Here is a 22,437-nt window from a genome sequence, read left to right on the forward strand (position 1 = left end):
ATACATCGCAATCCGGTTTTTCCCACCATGTAGGCCACTTCCATTATAACCATGAAGTAGGGTTGTGTGAAAACATTCCCCTTTATCCCATTCACTTTGTTTAAGACTGCATTGCATGTTCGGTCAATTTTCACAGAGTTCTGGTATTTGCTATTGCTTATTGTTCATGATTCAAAGCACTGACTGGCTATTTTGCTTCATGCTGAGCTTATTACTCATCACTTCCCCAATTATAGGAGACAGAGATTCATCTAGCTTTTCTGTGTAATCTGAGCTATTGTCATCAGTTCCTCATTCAAAGCCTAGATCCAGTTAGCTATTGTGCAGTGTCAGACTATTTCTCATGGTGTCAGGCTATTACTCATCAGTTCCCTATTTAAATGACAGACCCAAATAGCTATTTCATCCCATTCCAGGTTATTGCTTTTCATTTCTGGTGTCAGCAAAGAATTGACTAGCCAATGTGGGACAGTTTTCCACTGGCAGAGGAATGAGAAATGGGAAGCTGATTTGTTCAGGAGCACTGAGCATGCACCAACACACACAAAGAGAAATCTTTATCAGGGAAAATGCAGTCCATAGTACCCTTGATATTGAAATGCATTACTTTTGCTATGTGAATCCTGTTGAAAATAATTTTGCTGTGGTGTCTGATCCCTTCTTTACAGTAGGTTGTAAAACCACCACCATGTGGATTAGGGGTGTGTGGGTCATCCCAGTGATAGTTTTAATGCCTCATTCCTTATTCTCAGCTCTGTCAATGACAGGAATTGGATTTTCAATTATCCATATGGGATTTCCAAATGTGAAAGCTATAAATGGAGCTGTCAATAAGTGAAAACAATTTCCAGCAGTATCATGTATTCTGATGCATGTTAAATGTTGCACACGTTATCTGATTATTTTCAAATTAACTGTTGCCACTTCCTACACCAGTGAACCCACCCATGGGGGGCAGTTAAACAATGGCAGCAATTGAAGCAGTATATTAAAAATGGTTCATCTGTACATGTGTGATGAATATGCTGGATTTAGTTTTAGGAAGGACTGAAGCTATATAGGAAGGAGAGCAGCCATTTTGCATGTATAAGGATACAGGTCCACCTCTGGACTCTTATAGTGCTGGCAAATATCTAAATCTGAACTACTGCAGTCTTTGCTGGTCAGTATAGATAGCTGCGAGTTAGATGAACCCATGCTCTGATTCACAATAGGCACCTTCTTCTGTCAATAATAATAATAATAATAATAATAATAATAATAATAGTAGCTAAATATGTTCCTGAATCATTTAATCATTATTCTAAAAGACTAGTTTATAGCCAGATAGTGAGAGAAAATGATGAAAATGAAACCTGATATATTACAGGCACACTTGTCAATTTCTACAATCACTGTGGCTATGATACGGTTGCTACAATATAATTCATCTATAATTAAGCAATATGAGTCTACTTTCTTGACATGTTTAATGGTACTGGAGGAGGTAATGCACTGCACATGCATTTTGCAAATTGTTTGGGTTGAGTTTTTACACAAAGACATTTTGGCAGATACTGGAAATGCCTTCAACAGCACTAATAGTCATTAGATTGTTGAACAGTCACTTAAGGCAAATGATGTTCTACAATGTGGATTAAAGACCAGGACAAAACACTGGAGGGATGAGGGAAGAAAAGCTGTGAGCTGGCACAATGAGAGCATGTCCACATCATGAACTAATAGGTTTTCCGTGTTATAGGAAAGTTATGCATGATTGCCAACTACTCTGATTCCCTTCTGAGTCCTGAAAGTTCTTAAAGCACCAGTTGCTGAATCTGCAAGTTGAGAAGGAACACTTGCAGCAAGTTCAGGTCCCAACACTGATGTTGTGATGTGATAGCCTAGTTGCTGCTGCTTACCTGGAAGGAGAGGGGGAGGGGGAAGCAAAGGGGAGATTAGTGCAGTGCAAACACAGCAGCAGCAACAGCAGAAGGAGCACTGGATTGGGTCTGCAGGTGCATTTGCACTGCACTGACCTCATTGCCAACTTGATCTCTCCCTCTTCCTCCCAGTAAGCAGCCAGCACTGACTCAGCTGCCAGGAGATGCCACCCCAACTGCTACTGGATATGAACATTAAGTGGATTTCTTTTCTTTTCTAACATAGTTATCAGTTTACCCCTACTTACATTGAATCTCATTTTCATTTTGTTGCCAATTCACCCACTTGACAACAATCATAATTTGAATGTCTCTCAAAACTGAATGAATAAGCAACAAATTGACACTTTTTACAGGGTGCTGAGTTTTCACTATCCTGGTTAACTGGGCCCACCTACTTGGTTAATTCACTGCTTAACCCTTAGCCCAGCTAACTTATGAACAAGTTACATAGTACTGGTTTCATAGCAGATCCATAGGGAGCTCTACAGTGCTCCTACCGTCTGCTTACAAGTTAACAAACCATAAAACCAAATGGGGCCCTTATAAATGGTGTTGAATTCCAAATCCCATCAGTCTCCGCCAGAATGGTCAATAGTCATGGATGATGGGAGTTGCAGTACAACATCTCAAGAGCCACATATTGCCTGTCTGCATTATAGGACAATGCATTTGCTTATCCAGTCACTGCAACATTTCCATAAGTGCCTTTGGAGAAAAGTTTTTTTCTGAAAAAGTGGAGAGGAGTTCAAGAATATATGTGATATGAATAGATAATTCATAAGTCATTCTTCCCAGGAACCTTTTCCAGCTTTCTGGTGGATGTCAATTTGAATGGTTCCCATCCTCCATCAGCTTTGGTCCAACATTATATTCTAAAGGCATTAAAAATCCAAACAATTTCTCTCCCTCAAAAAGACTGTGTTATAATGGCACGTACAAATTCACAGCTATGTTTCTAGGCATGCTAAGGAGAAAGCTGTCCTGTTAGGTTCCTCAGCTAACAGCTTCAGCTGGGACTTTGCAAGGCTCATCCTCTTTACAGCGAGCTGTGTAGCAGCAAGATGCCAGTGACAATGTGTGCTGTGTACAAAGGGGGTCAATGGGATTAGCAGAAGCAAACAAGGAAGGCTGTGATGTATAACAGAGAGGGAAAGGGGCAATCTGGCTTCTCTGTCACAGCTGCCCTGGTTGGACTGAACTAAATATCAGGGCGGGGGAGGGGGGTTAAGACTACCCACATTACTCACAGTGTAGATAGGTAGTTGCCTTACACTTAGTCAGGCCCTTGGTTCATCTGTCATCCTGGAGAGAATCAGGATTGAAATTGGGACTTTTTGTATGCAAAGCATGTACTTTGGGGAGAAATACATTTAAACATGGACAAATTTCCAGGAGAAGGGTGTGTGGAGTGGAGGGTAAAAGGCAAATACTGTGGAAATGTGGCCAATTGAACTGCAGAATGGAAAGAAAATGAAAGAAAATGAAATTGACAGATTCATCGATTCCTGGCAAGAGGGAGAGGGATCTGGGTCTTGTTCTGTTATAACATCCATATTTTTAAAATGCAGCAATTCAAGTTTTAGGGTAGAGGATGTTTTTTGCTCCGAGAATAAACGGGGTTCTAAAAACCAAACAGTTTTCCTCAAGCTAGAAAATACGCTCAGTTCTATTGAACCCAGCTTCAAGCCTGTTTGAATTGTCGAGCAGCAGTACTAGAAAATAACATTTCCCAGCACTCCTTTCATTTGGCATGTGCCAGTGCCAGAGCAGCAGCAAGAAAGAAAGAAAGAAAGAAAGAAAGAAAGAAAGAAAGAAAGAAAGCTGGGAAAGGATTTGGTATGTATCTGTGTGTTTGGGTGTGGATCAGCAGGAGGGTGGAAAGAAGGGTGAAGGGAAAGCTCACTTCTGCTATGGCTTGGACTTTAATTTGAGTTAGAGAAGAACTTTCAGAGTTTTAATGCTTGCATTACAAACCTGCTTGGATTTGCAATTTCTGAATTAGGCTCAGCTAATGTTCAAATCCAGCGCTCCTCCTAGTGCATGTATACTATGTTTGGGACTCAAATGCATCTGGTTCTTTGACAGATCCTCCTCCTCTTTCTTTCTCTATCATCATTTATCTTTCATTTTCAAACCAAGGTATTACAGGTTAAATATAGTGGATAGGTTTTTTTGTTTTGTTTCACCAACACCACTTCCCCTCTCAATCCCCAAATGTGTAATTGCATTTAAATATCAAGTACCTGCTTAGATAATATGCATTGTCTGTATTGTCTGGTAAGGACAGCATCTTTTACATTCCTGTTTGTTTTTTTTTTTTTTTGTACAGAAAGGAGTTAGATTTATGGGGTGGTAATTGCTGTCATAATGGAGTATTGCAGAGAGGAATGCCTGGAGAAGGCATTTGCATTTGTAATGCTGATCCGGCAAGAGGGTGTTTTGTTTTGCTTTTCAGTTCAAGGGCTCAGCCTGAAGGCAACACAGAACAGCTGAGGGTGGGTGGGGGAAAACAAACCAAACCAGAGGTTAGATAAGTTCAGAGTGAAGGCATGGCACAAGAAAGATAACCTAAATGTCAGACAAAGGAATGTGTTAAGTGGATTGATCATGAACCATGAGTGAGCCATGAAATAGCCATACCTTTCTGCAAGGGTGACAATGAACTACATTCACAATGTTCAATTATTATTATGAGACATGATTTTAATAATGGAAGGAAGCAAATGGCCATCTTTTGTTCCAAACCCTTTGATTACCATACAATTGTGTTATTGCCTTTGACAGTAGTCTGACTGACAGACCCAAAGTTTGCAAGCATGATAAATGGGAGGAGTGTTTGGGGGCAGGGGTTTCAATTCTGTGTCAGAAAATCTTTCCTCAAGCTGTAAGTCAGGCTGTTGTTAAAAAACAGAGGGCCAGGGAAAAAAATATAACCCAAACTCCCCCATAGTGACCTGTCCAAGAACGGTTCCCACCCAGCTAGAATTGTCTGTGTTAGACGTCTTAGGTCTAGAATCTGAGCTTTTGTAGTGCCGGTGCAGAGCTATTACCGTATAGGCCTGAATATAAGCAGCACCTTTAAAATTCAAGGGGGGGGGGGAGAGAGACAATACCTGAATATAAGCCGATCCCTTAAAATTATGCAGGCACTCACACCTGTTCCGTTTTACAATATGTCTGTTTCAGCAGCGATAAGGTAAAAAAAAAGCCCACATTTTTGTAAGGTTGCAAATTTAAGCCACACTTTAAGCCATGGTCAGAACTTGGAACAAAGGTGTGGCTTATATTCAGGCCAATACTGTTGGAAAAATGCCCTGGGGGTGCCTGCAAGCCCCCCAATCTCTGAGCATCCTCCGGTAAGTGCAGCTCTGGAAAAGGCATCTCCCTTCTGTTCCAGTGCACTTCCTAGCAACATATACCAGCTGGTTTTAGCACACTAATCTTCTGGCATAACAGCAATAAGATTGAGACATGGTAGAGCTAATCTACTATTTATTTAGACACTATGTACAGGCAAAAGCATAATGGTGTCCGTTCTCTCCAGCTCCAAGAGAACAAACAGAAAGAAATAAAAGCGAAAGTAAAGTGTAACAGGAGCCGCAGCAGAAGAGATAAGACAGTCTTCATTCCACAGATTCGTCCCAGACAGGCATGTGATTTACAACAATCTCATCTGCAGCATCGGAGGAGTGAAATTGCTAACAAATATGGTATTACTGATGTTTTGAAGAGTGGTGGAGCCAACAGCACATCCACATTCAAGCCACTCATGGCAGCAGCCATGGAGGTGGGGGGCAGGCAGACTGGACCTAGGGATGGAGCCTGACACCAGCTGGAGCTCACTGTGGAAGCGGCTCAGCATCCGTCAGCCCTGTTCTACCTTCAGAACACTCCATTTTGAGACATCAGGAAATACCAGGCTCAATCCAAGGCATCTCCAGGATTGATGCCCTGGACTGGGAGATAACCCTGTCTCAAATCCCAAAGAGTTGTTGCCAATTAGTGAAGGCAATACTGAACTAGATGAGTCAAAGGCACTGGTGGAGGAAGAGGAGTGTGTGGGGAGCACACCGCCCCCGGCAGCGCGATCCCGGTGGGGTGCCATCGCGGCTGCCCCTCCCCACCCGCGCTGCATGCCACGCCCCTGCAGGCCGCGTGTCATGCCCCAGGACCTGCAACATGCCCCTGCGGGCGGCACGCCCCGCCCTGTCCCTGGGATGTGTGCCCCACCCCCAGGATGTGCGCCAGCCCTGCCCCCGCCTGCTCTCCGCCCCCTGGTACCGCAGCATGAAGCTCTGCCACTGGTCAAAGGCAACTTCCTCACTAAAATCCCACCCATGAGAATTTGTCAAAATTTCCTCACCCCTTTGACAATGTTCACCACATTTTCATTTCTTATTATGTAATGGAGAATGGACCAAAAAAAAAAAAATCATTGTTTGGTGGAAGGGGGAATCAACACATTGCTGAAAATGTCCTACTTGTCTTCTACAAACTGCCCCCTCTTTTCCTCCCTGAATTTTCATTAAAATCTCATCTTTTTTCAAGGACTTTCGTCTGTAATTGTTCTGTCAATGTCTTACATTTGTGTAATAAAATATCCTGATTAAAATGCAAGCAAGCAAGCAAGCAAACAAACAAAACCCGCCACCCTGTTCTATAACTTGATGGACATCTGAAATGCTTTTTTAAAAAGATCATGGTGACATAGAAAGATGGGACGTTTCCCCATAGAACATCTTGTAATCTTGAAATGTTCCTCTATTCATGTTATCTTTCTAAATTAGATTGTACATTATTTAGGTGAAAGCCCACATCTTTTTCTGAAGGCCTGTGCTTTTTTCCACAATGCTTCTTCATTAACATCTTCGTTGCACTCTGCTTCTGGAAAGGGTGGCTGAGTAAATAATACTTACTGCTTGCATATTTAGTCTGGGACTTTGAAGTTATTTTTCACATTAAAAAGACATACAGGATGAAATCAACCAAGTTATTTAAAATGATGAATGTCTATTTGATCAAGAATGACTAATCATCCTTAATCACTCAATTATTAATGATTCGTGATTTTAGTCATTCCTAATCAAACCATTAATTATGTTTCATTTTCCCCCATTGTGTTAGGTGGTTGTGCATGTTTTCTTTGATGTATGTAGCGCATTTATTTATTTGATTGATAGACAACTTGCTCATCCCAAGTGCTTACAGAACTATGTAAGATTTTGCATTGAGAACAGGGAGGGAGGATACCCTTCCATTTGTTCTTCTTGGGCAGAGTATGTGGCCAGAGTATCCTTCCTTTCTTCTACAACCACCTGCCTAGTCCTTGAAATCTGAATTGAGGACTCTTCCCTAGGTCCCCCCACCTAATGAAGTGAAATGCATGGTTTCTATGGGGAGGGCCTTTTTGGTGGTGGCACCCCATTTGTGGAATGCCCTCCCCAAAAGGCTCACTTGGAGCCTATTGGATGGCCTTTAAGTGCCAGGTAAATACTTTTGTTATTCCCTGAATCATAGTGGGTACATCTAAATGGTGTGTTAGAGTTTAGCTTGAATCCTTTCTCATTCTTTGTTGGTTTTATGTTGCGTTTAAATTGTTTTGCGTAAGCTTTAGATGCTTACGTTGGTTTGTTGCTGCTGTGATTTTTATGTCTGTTTTAATGCTTTTACCGTGTGAGATTTTGAACATATGTGTGTGTGTGTGTGTGTGTGTGTATAATGTTTGTGTAAACTGCCCAGAAAACTAAGCTGTATGGGGAGTATACAAATAGAATAACTAACTAACCCTGCAATCTTACGGCTCTGGAAGGCTGCCCCAGGGGCTGTAGGAAGCATCTGATCTCACTTGCTGAAGAAGACAGAGATCTGACCTCAGAAAAGTTGATCCAGCTTCAGAGAGGTTTATCTGCCCACATGAAAGCCTCCATGGCCCTTTGCCCTGCCCAAATTAGGCCTTTGCCTGTGGATGTTGGAGCCAAAATCAGGCATTCTGGAGGTGGATTAATCAGGAGGAGCCATAGCTCTCCCAGTTCCTTGGCATGCCTCCAAACCAGGGAAGAAACTGTGCGAGCCTTGTATGGAATATGCTGAATTTCCTTTCCAGTGTTTCCAATGGCAGGGGAATAGTTGTGTGTGTGTGGGGGGGTAACGACCTTTAAAAATAAAATAAAAATGGAGGAGTGTGGTGGTGCCTATCTACCCCTTACTTCAGAACTTTGGCTATTACAGTTCAGTGTAGAATCACAGACATGTACAGTCAGAAGGGATCGCAAGGGCAACCTAGTCGAATCTCCTGCAATGCAGGAATCACAGCTAAATCACTACAGTTTTTGTGATGATGTGATTTTGTGACTTCCAACCGTGCTTCCATCTTCCGGACCGTACCTTTTGGACTGCACCCACAATGAATCTGTGACAAAGAAAGGGGGAAAAATTAGATGGTTCATGGAATCTCGTGCCATGTTCCAGGTCAGAATGATGTATACATGGATCAGGCATCTATATGTATATCTCTTGTTGGACTGTCCTGTGCAGGTATAAAAGACTGGTGCCAGAGGATCTTCCCACTTCCTACAGGTACAGAGCTGTGTGTGCCATTTCATTTGATTACACAGTAGTCCCAATTAGATGTTCAGGGCTTTTGACATCAATGATAAATATATCCTGCCCCCTTTCCTTCCTTCAGTCATGGTGTCCTGCTTTACATATAACATTCATACCTTTCAGTCCTATATTTAGCATTCATACCATATCCAAAAGAGGGACGTGGGCAGCGCTGTGGGTTGAACCACAGAGCCTAGGGCTTGCCGATCAAAAGGTTGGCGGTTTGAATCCCCGCGGCAGGGTGAGCTCCTGTTGCTCGGTCCCTGCTCCTGCCAACCTAGCAGTTCGAAAGCACAAAGTGCAAGTAGATAAATAGGTATCGCTCCAGCGGGAAGGTAAACAGCGTTTCTGTGTGCTGCTCTGGTTCTCCAGAAGTGGCTTAGTCATGCTGGCCACATGACTTGGAAGCTGTACGCTGGCCCCCTCGGCCAATAAAGCAAGATGAGCGCCGCAACCCCAGAGTCGTCTGGACCTAATGGTCAGGGGTCCCTTTACCTTTTACCATATCCAAAAATATTTTGATATTTCTAATTGATAATGTTAATGTTTGTTTTATTTTCTGGAAACTGCTTCAAGTTTTGTTTACAATCAAGTGGTTTACAAATGTTGTTAAATAAATGAATTAAAACACCTTCCTTTCCCCTTTAATTTTTAGCATTTTATCACAATGGGGTGCGATTATGGATGTAAAAATACAGCCAATACATTTGTTATAATACTTTTCTTCATATTATAGCTGGCAGGTAGTTCAAATAAAGGTTTCTACCGATGCAAAAATTTAATACATTAAATTAGATCAAAAGTATGTTTGCTTGACTAAGACAAGGTATGTTGAATACATCCAGTGAGATAAAGAAAGATGCAAGAGATGAGAATTTCATCAAAACAAATTTGCCTGATTAAAATGAGTATTTGCTTAAGCTTTGTGGTACTCCTAAGGCAGCAGTTTTGCCTCCCTTTTACTTGGAAGTACAGCAAGCTAAATCCATGCCATTATTCCTAGTAGCACTTTTTGCATCTAAGGTGTCAAGCCAGGCAAATTGTCCTTCAGCTGAGATGCTTTCTAGAGCGGGGATTTAGTAACAGAAATCCTGCCTGTCTGGAGCTTCATGCTGGGTTGCTCCCATGTTTAAAAGAAGGTTGAAAATATTTGTATAACAAACAACGGAGACATAGGCTGTGTGAACAATCAATCATGCATATGTCAAAGCCACTGACAGGGTCTTCTGAAAACAATCTGTACTTTTTTATTGAAGGGTTTAAGAAAGATTACACAGCAACCAACACACCATCAAAGCTTCAAGAACAAATCAATGTATGGCTTACCTCCCAAGGTCTGTCCCCAGGTTTTATTGTAACTGACAATGGAAGTGATGCCGTAAAATACCATGCATTGTTGCTTCCTTGCTGTTCCCACATGACGTTCTTTATCCTTGACATGCTGCATCACTCAAATCAATGGAGGGTGACATTGAGGCCCCTCAGATCACTCCTTCCACTAGTCTAAGCTCCCTCACCCACCCATTGCTGTCACAGAGCTTGCACCCATTAATCTTTTTTGTGACTTAATTTTAAAACAGCGATTTGCTTTATTTTCTCAAGGATATCAAAAGAGGTGTAGCCTCATTTATCTGATTCACATAGGGAACATCCATAACATTAGAGGTTATGCAAGTATGAAGGCTATTTGCATACAGCTCGTCCTTCCCTTCTCCAGCCACTAAAACAGCTAGAGACTGAGAGCAGCCTATCTTACATATTCCAATGTAACTTTGAAGGCATGTATAAAACTCCTGGGACTTTCTCCCCTTACAAGCTTAAGGCAGCCTGGGCCTTATCCCTCAACAAGTACCAACTGGAAGGAGGAAATTAAATGTACTGGGCTAGATTTGAGTCATAGTTTTGTCTCTTGACATAAACAATGACTAAGTTAAATTATTTCCGGAGGACTAAAGCACAACTTACTTAGGCTAGGATTCTAGCCCCCTTGAAGGCTGGGCATGGGTTAGTATGCTGCTCAATCCCGCATCTAGTAGCACCTTGGAGACCAACTAAGTTTGTTCTTGGTATGAGTTTTCGTGTGCATGCACTTCTTCTGAAGCTCATACCAAGAACAAACTTAGTTGGTCTCCAAGGTGCTACAGGACAGTTTTTATTTTTATTTTTTTATATATATTTCTACTGCGACAGACCATCACGGCTACCTACCTGAATCTAGTCCCCTGTCTGTTGGCAGAGAAAAGCACTGCTGGTGTGCTGTGATGGGTTGAAGGGGTGGGGGTCTCCAGTATAGCCTAAAGTTACCAGGCGTCCCTGCTGTCTCCTAGCAGCTGCAGCCAGTAGGGGGAATCAGATATGACAGGAGCACTGCTGCTCTGCTATTCTCCAGCTAGGATTGCTGTGCCCATCTGTATTCAATATTTTACTTTCTGCTATGTTATGGGTTGTTATGTACAATGAGACAATGAGCTGGTAATATGGTTTGCTATGAACTCAAATAAAAAGGGCATAGTAAAGCTTTAATTATCTCAGCATAGGAGACAGCAAAAGATATTCATCACTTGGAAATCTCATTTTTTATATCTACCTACCTCCCCCTCTCATTTGCTGCAGGAAGCTCAAGATGGGCAAACACTGGAGCTTTATCATGTTGTCTTCACATGACTAAATTGGGTCTATTGGTTCAAGTCCACTATTAGATAGCTAAACAGACAGACACAAATAGAATTTAGTTTCAGTTGCTAAAGGTGTTACTTAAAATGCTTTATTCAAAAAGCATTACCAAGGCAAATGCAGGTTCTAATATTTGAACCCAGTCCCCAGTTTTGATTATTTAATTTCTCTTCTTTTCACTTGATTTGTGATCTTTGGCTTGTGTCTGAGAACAAAAAAGAAAAAGAAAGAAATACAGCCTTGTTAGTCTAAGCAAAGCTTTTACAAGTTCCCTATTTGCCAAAAAAAGAATTGCAGAATCATGTTTTCAGTGACAGCTCAAATCAAAGCCCACAAAGTATATTTCCCAAGATGCACCTGATTCTGCTGTTCTGATGTATTTCAATCACTTATCTCTGGAGAACTGTCTTTTTTCCTCTTGACAAATTAGGTAACTTGACAAAATTGATTTAAGATCTCTGCTGAGTACTTCCCATGAGACATTCCTGTTAAATTTAGGAGACTCTTGGCTGATCCAGGCCCAGGAATTGTCCGTAAGTGAGCTGGTTTGTTTTCAAGTGTGCATACTGAGACTCTCCCTCACACAGGAATTTGTGCTTTTTAAAATACTGAAGAAAAATAGATACTGAAGAAGGAGAATGCTCAGTATTTTGCTGATAGATGAATGACATAGTGTGTGTCGCATTTTTAGCCCCCAATGCTAGGTGGAGGATATTGTGGAGGATACAAAATGTTGTCCAGACTTCCAAGACTCGTGTGTGTTTGTGTTTGTGTGTGTGTGTGTGTGTGTGTGTGTGTGAATCTCTTAAGAAAGAATCCCCAACTCTGAGAAATTGTTGAAAAAAGTTTGTACCCTGCATCTGTTTGCTCACATGGCCCTCCAAATGTCTTAACCTACAAATAGTATGGAGTATTTTGAGAGGCTGCACATACCTCTAGGTCAAATTGATATATTTTATAGTGGCTAAATTTCACTGATTTAAGAGAATGTTTCTGTTTATTGTTGCTGTTGTTGTTGTTGCTGTTGTTGTTACATCAGTGTGCAGGGTACTTTGCAGAGTAAAGAAGGCTGGATCCCCGCCCCTAAAGGCCAACAATCTAAAATCTTACACAAAGGAAAAGTGGAAGTGGAGTCAGATGTAAACAGCTTTGAGGAAAAGGTCAGCTTTGAGGGGATTTGAAGTAAAAGAAGTGGCATCACACATTGTGGAAGATACTACAGCAGGGGGCGGGGCGTATATCTTGCAGTATAATGTTGTTGTTGTTGTTGATAACATATTTACCTCACTTTTGGTTGGAATCCAGAACCCAAGTTTGGGGCAAGTAATCTTTGGTGAGAGAACCCCAGTAGAGATATAACATTAACAAAAGACATGGTGAACCATTTCCCCTCTGACTTATTTGGAAGGCATTTGGTTTGAATTGATGTGGAAAAGCTGAAGGTTCAATCTTATATGGTTCAGTTTAGCATGGTGAGCTAGTATGCTAAAGTGCTAGTGAATCTCTCTGTCTGCTTGTATTTTCACAAGGTTTACTTCTAAGACCAGAATAACTGTATTATGGTGTACCGGCATCTCTTAAAGTTTATGTAGCTAGTGTGTCTGTGCTTGTCTTGTGTCATGTGACAATAAACACTTTAGACTCTAAACTGAACTGAATGGGTAAGGAGTTTTCTTAACCAGGAACTCTGGAGAAAGCTATTGGAAAGCAGGAAAACTCTGGTGTTCTGCTGAAGACTCTGCTGGAGCTTTGCATGCTCTTCTGATCACACTGGCTGAAATGTGGAGTAATACCAACAACAGAGGATGGGCCCAAGTCTCAGGTTATGGGCCAACTGACGTCTACAACTCAAAACAAGGTGGTCCCTAGGCTTCATTTTTCACATCTGAGGCAACGCTTAACCACATTCTTTAGAAAATATGCTTGGGAGCCACAGTGTAGCTTAGTCTTCCGGATGAGATGTAAAACCAGACTAATTGTGGTAGTTACAAACCTCATTAGTCATTATGTTCTTCATGAAACAGCAGAGGGCTTTGCCATTGTGTTCTGACCAAATGTCAACATTAGCACTTGTGTTCCGACTCCATAAATAACTGCTTAATGTTTAATTTGAAAACGTGTTCTTTGCTTCACTGCTTAGACCATAGAGCAAGGTTGATAGATGAAGTTAAACTTCATCTATCTAAAAATGGCTGTACTTCAAGCTTGGATGACATTCTTAATGTAGATGAAGCAGGGATGGGCAGGGGACAATGGGAATTTCAACTGACCAACAGACCTTGCCTAGAATAAGTTTGGCTGCTATTTTGCCCAAGATTATTCCATTTCAGCTTCTCATTAAAGCCTGGGTCCCATTTGGCCAGTCTCCTTTTCTTTTACAAGCTTCCTAGCCTCACAGGACAAAGCCCCAGTTATGGTTTCTTGGTTCCTGAAATACTGATTTCTGTGAAGGGTGCCTTCCTCACTATTGGCTCTCTGAGCCATTACCAGCCCCTCAATCATCAATATATCTGTCACTTTGCACAATGGCTGCCCCACATTACATGCAACTAGCTGTTCCTTCTGTCAATTTAGAATGAGGAGAGATTGGCTGGGTTCTCATTGTGGCCGCATTCACACCATACATTCACCGCAACTCAGAGTTCCTTATGAAGAGGAATTGATAGTTAAACAGTGCTGAGAATTGTAGCTCTGTGAGAAAAATGTTGGTCTCCCAACAACTCTCAACTTCCTTATTCCCATTGAAATTACAGTGGTACCTCAGTTTTCAGATGTCTCCATTGCCAAATGTTTCGGTTTTTGAACATTCCTTGGAGGTTGAATGGCTTCCACTGCATGTATCTGTTGTTTTTCACAATTTTCTCTATTGAATTGGCAGGCCGCCCTCTGCTCATTGGTTTTCTAACGTTTCGGAAGTCGAATGCTCTTCCGGAATGGATTACGTTCGAAAACCGAGGTAGTTACTAACTTGTCCCATTGATTTCATTGGTGAGACTAAAGCTCCATACTTTATCTGCTTAGAGTAGACACAACCTACTAATTTAATATGTCTGAAGTGAGTTCAGTGGGATCATTATTACTATTATTATCATATGCACATACTACTTAATGCAAAAATATGTAAACATTAAAATATGAACAACATACTTAAAACTAAAACAAAATACTAAAACATTTATAAACATCTATAAATAAAACATGTGATAAACAAGCCAGTTAAAATAGCACAAGAATTAAAACAGGACACGTAGGCCAAAAGATCAAGGGAATGCTATCAGAATGCCAATACAGGTGGGGCCTCACTTATTTCAGCAGGGAGTCTAAGAATGACAAAGTATGAATCCAACCCATTATTCCTTGCTGCCTGCAAAAATGCAGGAGATTATGCCTTCACAAATACACAGATATAGAATGTCATATGCATTGCTCCATGAAAAGCAGGAAAAAGCAAGGCTGTATCATATCAGCTCCTCTCACTTCATGAAGATATACATGTTGACACCAGTATCTTTTCAAGTACCCAAGTCTTTGTGCAAAAAGAGGGACTTTATTCAATTACCTATCATATTACCTTTCTGTTCATAGTTATTCTTATTAGTATTCTTGATGAGCTTTGAATCACCGAAGCAATTAAAATATATTAATATATCCCACTTTCTTAGGGAAATGATTGGATTTTAGTACTGGTCTTTTTTTAAAAAAAAGTATTAAATAACCTGAAGTTTTTCACCGATGACACTAGACTATTTCCTTTATTTTCTTTATGAAAGCACTTAGTCATTCACAGTATGACTTGAGTCAACAGAAGGATTTTGGTCTGTGCCCTAAGAGGGACGGCAATTTTTGCCCATTTCCCTCTGCAACCCCCATGCCATCTTCCACCCTCTTCTGGAAAGTTCCCCAGGTCTCAGGTGCTCATGCTGGGTGGGGCCACTGGGAGTGCAGTGGGGAGAGTATTTGGCAAAAGTTCCCTCTTCTCTTTTCCCATTTGTGGACACATCCATTGGATCAAAAGCCCTTCCGTGAATATTAGGGCACCAGTTGAAGCCCACTCATTATTTGTAACTTTGGTATCTTAAGAATTCTATTTTTGTTTGTTTGTTTGCTTGCTTGCTTTTTAGTTCTTGGGGTGCCAGCTGATAAACATTCAGGCCCCACAGAAATTAGTGAAGCATGCAAAGATCTTTTATAAGACAATTTAAGTTTATTTAACTTTTGGTTTTTCTTCTTCTCTTCAGAAATGAATTTCTCTCATACAAAAGATCATGATGGCTTAAAGATATGGAGGCCAAAGAAGATGTCATTTGACTGGATATGCTGAATATTGTGTGAGTGTACTGCTTAATTGCTTTATAGTGGAACTTCTGCTGTCAATGTTGGTTAGCAAATGCATTTTGGTTTTCATCAGAAAGATACCCTACTGTGCATTCCTAGTTGATGTCAGCTGTCAAATTAACATGAGACCAAGCCATATATAGCAAGGCTAGGACTACATGCTCATTTTCCCCCAACTGTGATTTGCGAAAGTACTTCCTAGAAGTCACAAGCTGCTCTTCAAACTCATGAGTTCCAAAAGCCATTTACTGGTAAATGAGAAGTGTAACCTTTTTCTTCTATGCCTAGCATCTTATAGTGTCAAATCTCCAAATTGCTTTTCGAAATCAGTGGAGAGTAAAGAGATGTTTTGGAATTCCGGAGACTTCTGAAAAGGTGTTGGGAAGATTTTCCATAGACTTTTGTACATCTCCACCTATATATTTCCATTGTGCTTTATTCTGTAGCTTCGTAAGATAGGTGTTTTGTGCTGGGCTAGGTCACTGCAGTGCTTTGAGAGAGCACTTAACAACAGAAAGCCACAAATCTCCTTTAGTACATAATTAAAATGTCTACCTTCAGAGAAGATAAATAACTGACAATTCCAAAGAAAGACTTTTGTACTTCCATAAGAAGGGTGTTTATTATTTCTCAAATCTCCGAGTATACCAGCTAAACTGTTTTGTACTTCTTGAAATGTTGGTTTTTAATACAATCTAACATTGTAATTTTATGTATATAGTGTAGCTTGCTTCTTTGAGAGGACTTTGTCTAGAAATGTGGTCTATAAATATATAAAGAAAAATAAAAGAAAAATGAAATGAAATGAAATGCAGGCAACCAGAGAAATTATGGAGGCAGAATGTCTGGATGCTTGTATTACTTTGTTTTTTCTCTCTGGGGGTTTTCCCCTCCGGAATTAGTTTGGATATAAACTGAGAATGCCACTCCGCTGAGCCTTGAATGTGCCATCTGCTTTGGGAAGTAGGAGAGACTTCTGGGTGGCTTTAGTTGGCCTGAGTCATGTATCATGGGACAGCCAATGATGGGTAGTGTCGTGTGCCTTTTAATCCCTGCTCTCTTAATCCCTGGCACAGCCCCCCTTCCACCCTTCCCTTTGCACAGTGGGCTTCATTGCTCCCTGCCTTTTGGGGAGCCAAGGGGTAGGTTTTTGTTGGTTTTGAGATTGGTTGTCCCTGTTCTCCTTTTTCACCTACTTCATACTATATGATTGACTAGGATGTGGTATTCCTTGCTGCCTATGCTTTCTGTGGCCTCTCCTTTTGTCACAGCTGCCAGGTTGGGCCAAACAGAGTAGGGTCTAGAGCTACTTTAGATGAGCACTTGAAGGCATCATCTGGGTGAAGAGCTGCCTTGCAACACTGAATCTTAATGCTGCCTGGCTTAGTGTCGTTAAGGAGAGTAAAGGTAAAGGTACCCCTGCCCGTACGGGCCAGTCTTGACAGACTCTGGGGTTGTGCGCCCATCTCACTCAAGAGGCCAGGGGCCAGCGCTGTCCGGGGACACTTCCGGGTCACGTGGCCAGCGTGACATCGCTGCTCTGGCAAGCCAGAGCCGCACACGGAAACGCCGTTTACCTTCCCGCTGGTAAGCGGTCCCTATTTATCTACTTGCACCCGGAGGTGCTTTCGAACTGCTAGGTTGGCAGGCGCTGGGACCGAGCAGCGGGAGCGCACCCCGCCGCAGGGATTCGAACCGCCGACCTTTCGATCGGCAAGTCCTAGGCGCTGAGGCTTTAACCCACAGCACCACCTGCGTCCGTTAAGGAGAGTAACCTCACTTGAATCCCAGATGTTTCTTCCCTGGGAACACTGTCCAGTGGGGAACAGCCAAGGATTCAATCTGCTTGCTTTTAAGCTGGCTAACAATAAAGGCTACACATCAGCCAGTTTATGAATCTGTGGACTGGAGCCCGGGTGTGATGGCCTGGGAATCAGATTCAGAGGCTGAACCTGAGGAATCCCAGCCTACACAGGAGTCCCCACCTCCAGGACCGGCTGAGCCAGGGCTGGGGCTTGAACCTGAAGGGCCCTCACCTGTGCCGGATCCTCAGGAGTAGACACCAGCTGAATCTGCTCTGGCTCCGGAGATGATCGAGGACCCATTGCTTGCAGGTGCTCCACTCTCAGCCCCGTCAGGGGAAGGTGAGGTTGCCTCTGGGTCGAGTAACCCTCCAGCCTCTCCTGAGCTGCAGAGGCTGAGGGCAGAGAGGCGGAGGGAACTAAGTTCTCACAGGAGGAGTGCTCGCCTCCAGGCCAAGAGAGGTGAGTCACCTGTGGACCGGGGCCACCCTATGCCTCAGAAGAGATAAAAGCCAGCCAGCCCAGTCCCAGGTTGCGGGAGCAACATTGTTGGTAACCTGATCCTGCCGATGCCCTGTCCTGCTCTTCTACCAGAGTTCCTGACCTCACCCGACTCCTTGCCTTGGACCCCGCTTCAAACTTGAACAGCCCCCATACCACGCCCCCAAAGTCAGACTGGACTTGGACCATGCCACACAGTAACCCACCAGGACCAGCACACCGGCGGTGTTGTCCATCTGAGAAAGTAAAGTCTGGGGCACCTAGAGTTAGTCAACCTCACAGGGGGATAATTAGTTTTAATTCATGCTCCTTGCAGATTCCTGCTTACTTATTAGTAAATCTGTGGTTTTATACCCCCCAAACAGTTGTCAGTATCTTATTCATTGGCATGTGGCAAAGATCTAGGATTCTCACATGTTTCAGTGTGATGTCTGCCTTTGTTGCAGGCACCTTAGGGTTTTGTAGTTTTTGGTTTTGTTTTAAAAAAATCTCCTAAGCTCGAAGCATTAGTCTCTATCACAGAACTGTTTCTCAGTAGACATCCATACATCTAGGAAAACTCAAGCCTTTTACTTTTTAAAGGGCATCACAGACCAAGATTGATGATAATTAATAAAGCTTAGCAAAGAAAATTATAAAGGCCCCAGATAATCAGTGGAGTGACCTGGTGTCTGATCAGTTCTTCTCCCCAGAAATAGCATCATGGTGACCTTTATGCTGCAGGGATGCCACATATTAAACTACAGAGCCAAAGACAGGTTTAATCAAAGTGTACATCTCTTTTAGCACTGAGAACGTACTAAGTAATATTAATGATGTGCACAGAGGTATTACACTAATACACAAGAGAAGGACAAGAGGCTTTTTGCTCTAGCTTCTACTGTAGCAACATCCCAAGTGATGCTGCCCTGACGTCGAGAAGCGTGTTTAACATTGCAGATCCTGTTTGCCAAAAAGTTGGATGGGTTTGCTGAGAGCCAAAACCTGTTTCATACTGAGAGTTCTCAGATCTTCTGGGATGAATACTACAATTTTGGTGTCTCACTTACCATGTCTGGATTTTGAATGAATGTCTAATTCTGTCATTTTGATGTCCTTTGAGGAGTGGCTATTTATGTATTCCCAAGCAAGCTAGAAAATGTGCTGTAGAGCCCTGTGCACATTGTTTGTTGCTTATCATTATTTGTTCCCTGCAACTTTTAAAGGGTAGTTGTGTTAGTCGGTTGCAGCAAAAATAACAAAGAGTCTTCTGGTGCCTTAAAGACTAACAAATTTATTGTGGCGTGAACTAGAGCCTACTTCATCAGATGCTTGAAGTGTTATCCTCGGTTGTCAGAAACACAAAGAGAAAAAACATAAACAGTGGGGCCAAAATCCCATGAAATACAAGTCTCACGGACTGTATCTCTTGAATTGTATGGTCATTTGGCACCACTATTTCAAATTCTTTCTTTAAAACTATGTATTGTCTAAGCAACACTAAATTCTAGTTGGGTATGGGAACCTATATTCCTAAACCATGATTAATCATTATGTGTGCACCATGATTTAGTTGACTCTGGGGCAACTGAAATGTCCGTAGTATGGTGCACAAGAAATTGACCTAGGATATTCTAGTTTTTGCATCCTTCCTATCTCACCCATGTTCCTTTCCATTCCTCTACAAGGTTTCGTATCGCTGCTGCAGCACACAGGAGGTGTTGGTTCTTGTTCATAGAGTAACATCAACCCATTTGACTGTGTTAGTTGGGTTTTCTGAATCTGCCTGTGTCAACAGCAGAGTGACACAGGCGGTGGTGATGTGATGGCATAGCAGACCTTGTGTCTCTTCCTATATGCCTGTTTGCAGATACAGTGACAAGCAGAATCGGGCTATTAGCTATTCAGTCTCCATATCAATAGCTAAATGCCCTCACAAAGTGCTCAAAAGAAAAAAGTTTGCTCACACCTGCTTTCCTAATAAGGCCTTAAGGGAATGAAGTACCAAAATGCATTTATACATATTTCACATAAAATTAAATGCATAATGTCCACACACTTGAAATGAGAGACCTGTCCAGAATTTTGTCATATGTGATACAAATTCTGCCTGATGCCATGTAAAGATCATATTGATTACCAATACAAAGAGATGGCCTTTCATTTACAGGATATACAAGGTTCAGCAACTTTTTTTTTTATATCCATAGGCATATTTTGATTTGTGAACGAGTGGTGTGGGTGCTGTCTGACACAGCTCTTCCTACTTCCCCAGATCAGCAGCCGCAGCCCCCTGAAAGACATTAAGTACACACACACACACACACACACACACACACACACACTGCTTTTCCAAGGGATGTGCATAAAAGTTGCACCCCATAGAATTAATCCGAGCCTTGAAAACTGTATAGAGCTGAAAGGAGAAGTGGGAAACAGTGTCACTCTTCCAATTTCCTTCTTCAATTCTATCTACTTTTTAAGAGGTAAAAAGGTAACCATCTCACCACATCATGACCAAGACGGCAGCTTGGTTTCTGGCAGAGTTTTTGCGAGTAATGATGGAAGACCTCATGGGTATCATTGTGCCCATGGGCACTCTATTGGCAACCCATGCCATAGTAGAACATAACCAGATCTGCAGAAGAGAATGGTTTTTCCCCTTTCCATGATGGAAATAAAATGGGCACAAATGTGAATGGCATGTCATCGTTGATTTTGCTATTTTACATTGTTTCCATTGATTTATTTTACTTTTATTGTATTTTTCTTTTGTATTAACATGCTGTTCAATACCCTGAGAGCTTTTGGCCAAAGAACAGTATATAAATATACTTCAACAACCTATTGAAGATTTAAATATAAATCTTCAACATTCAACATACTTCAATGAGCTCAAAATTCAATGTATTTCAATTAGCTCAAGTGTGCCTATATTTATAAAGTGGTGGCTTTGTATGCCCCTTATTTTACACATCACCGGTCCATAGTACATTTGATATGGCAGTCTAATTGATATCTAATTGATATCTAATTGATATGAAGTCTAATTGAATCTGGGATTTATAAAGTCATTTATTACACTGATGTTGGGAAGAGACATGATCCAGAAAACATATTATATGTTACTTTTTTGTCTTCAAAATCATATGCACCATATGAGAAGCAGTCACTCTGAGCCTGCACGTTCGTCTTGTAAGAGCCATTTTCTAATTAAAATAAGGTCACCAGATTTTTTTCAAAGAATCCAGGGACACTTTTTTTTCTTGAAAAGTTATTTTTTTAAAAAATTAAGAAGTAATATCTTCTCTTTTGTGGTCTCCTCTGTCGCACAGTCTTCCTCTGGGCCCCGACTTGCTCTCTTGGAGCACTAGCCACCGTGGAGTAGGCTCAGGTCGGGCCTGGGCTCGACCATGTGTCCTTGCCCTCCCAGTGCTCTCCTACCTCTCCTCCTCAGTGGCACGGCAAGGTCGGGGCTCCCCTCTTTTTTCTCCTTCCTCTTTCTCTCTCCTCCTCCTCTCCTCCTCCTTCCTGCTTTGGCCCCAGAGGGCTGCTGGGCAGTTGGCTGGGTGGCCAAGTGCTCTCAATCCTGGCTCGATTTGGGTTGGGGGGGGCAACGGTTCCCCCAGTTGATGCGGTGGGCATCCCCAGTCCCCCCCCCCTTGGCAGTGGCAGCAGCAGCAGCAGCAGCAGAAGTCTCAGCAGCCTGGAGCCAGCCTGGTAGCGTAGTTGGCTCTGGTTGGCTTCAGGAGCTGCTCACTGCTGTGGCATCTGCCATTTTGCCTTGCCAGAAGTCCCCATATGATGTGTCTTGTGCTGTTGAACCAATCACACAACATTCATTCCCTACTAATAAATCTACATCACTTAAAATATAAATCTGGGGACATTAAATGAAATCCAGGGACATTCCGGGGATGGATTTTGTCCGGGGACAAATTTGTAAATCCGTGGAGTGTCCCCGGGAAACGGGGATGCTTAATTTATGGTAACCATAAATTAAAAGGCAGCAAATGCTGCACTTGAACATTGTGAACTATTATTTACCATTTTGTATAAATGGGTGAAAACATACCATAGAAATGTGCAACAATATGTTATAGCAACATGCACAAAAGCTTTGTTTACTGAAACTCCAACTTGCATGCAAAAACACCTTTTAGCAGTGGTAATAGAAATTACATTTCAATCAATATGTTCTTTGCTATTAATCTGTTTTTTTCTTTCATCTGAAGAGACCATAATAATACATTCAGCAAATCATACTGTTTAAAAAAGTAATTTGAAATAAAAGTGATTTTGAATCCTTGCATTCCAAGCACATATTTTTGGCAGGAGTAATTATATGTTCTCTTGCTACTAATGTATGGATTTATGCTTGCCTCCTAGATTCATAAGTGTTTGGGAGGGATGTCTTTTCTAACAAATAAAAGTATTTTTCTTCCCTAGAGAAAGGCATGATCCAGATCTGCTTTCTTCATTTGTAAGTGTGTACAGAATTTCAGCCTTCTACACTTGACTAGCACTGAAATGTTTGACTGAAGTTAAAAGTAGCTTTAATTGATTTATCTGAGGAATCAATTAAACATTTCAGCCCTAGTCAAGCCACGGGGGGGAGG

The 22,437-nt window shown here is 41.9% G+C and overlaps 1 protein-coding gene across 2 annotated transcripts in view; it reads left to right on the plus strand.

Moving 5' to 3' along the window:
• The window catches only part of LRRC4C (leucine rich repeat containing 4C), a 621,269-nt gene that overhangs the window by 230,955 nt on the left and 367,877 nt on the right, over positions 1 to 22,437 (plus strand). For both annotated transcript variants that reach the window (XM_079951502.1, XM_079951500.1), the window contains exon 2: positions 15,440 to 15,529. The gene's annotated coding sequence lies outside the window, so the exon portion shown is untranslated. The remainder of the gene's footprint in view (positions 1 to 15,439; positions 15,530 to 22,437) is intronic.

Source organism: Podarcis cretensis, assembly GCF_951804945.1.
Source record: "Podarcis cretensis genome assembly, chromosome: 1".
Lineage (NCBI taxonomy): Eukaryota > Metazoa > Chordata > Lepidosauria > Squamata > Lacertidae > Podarcis > Podarcis cretensis.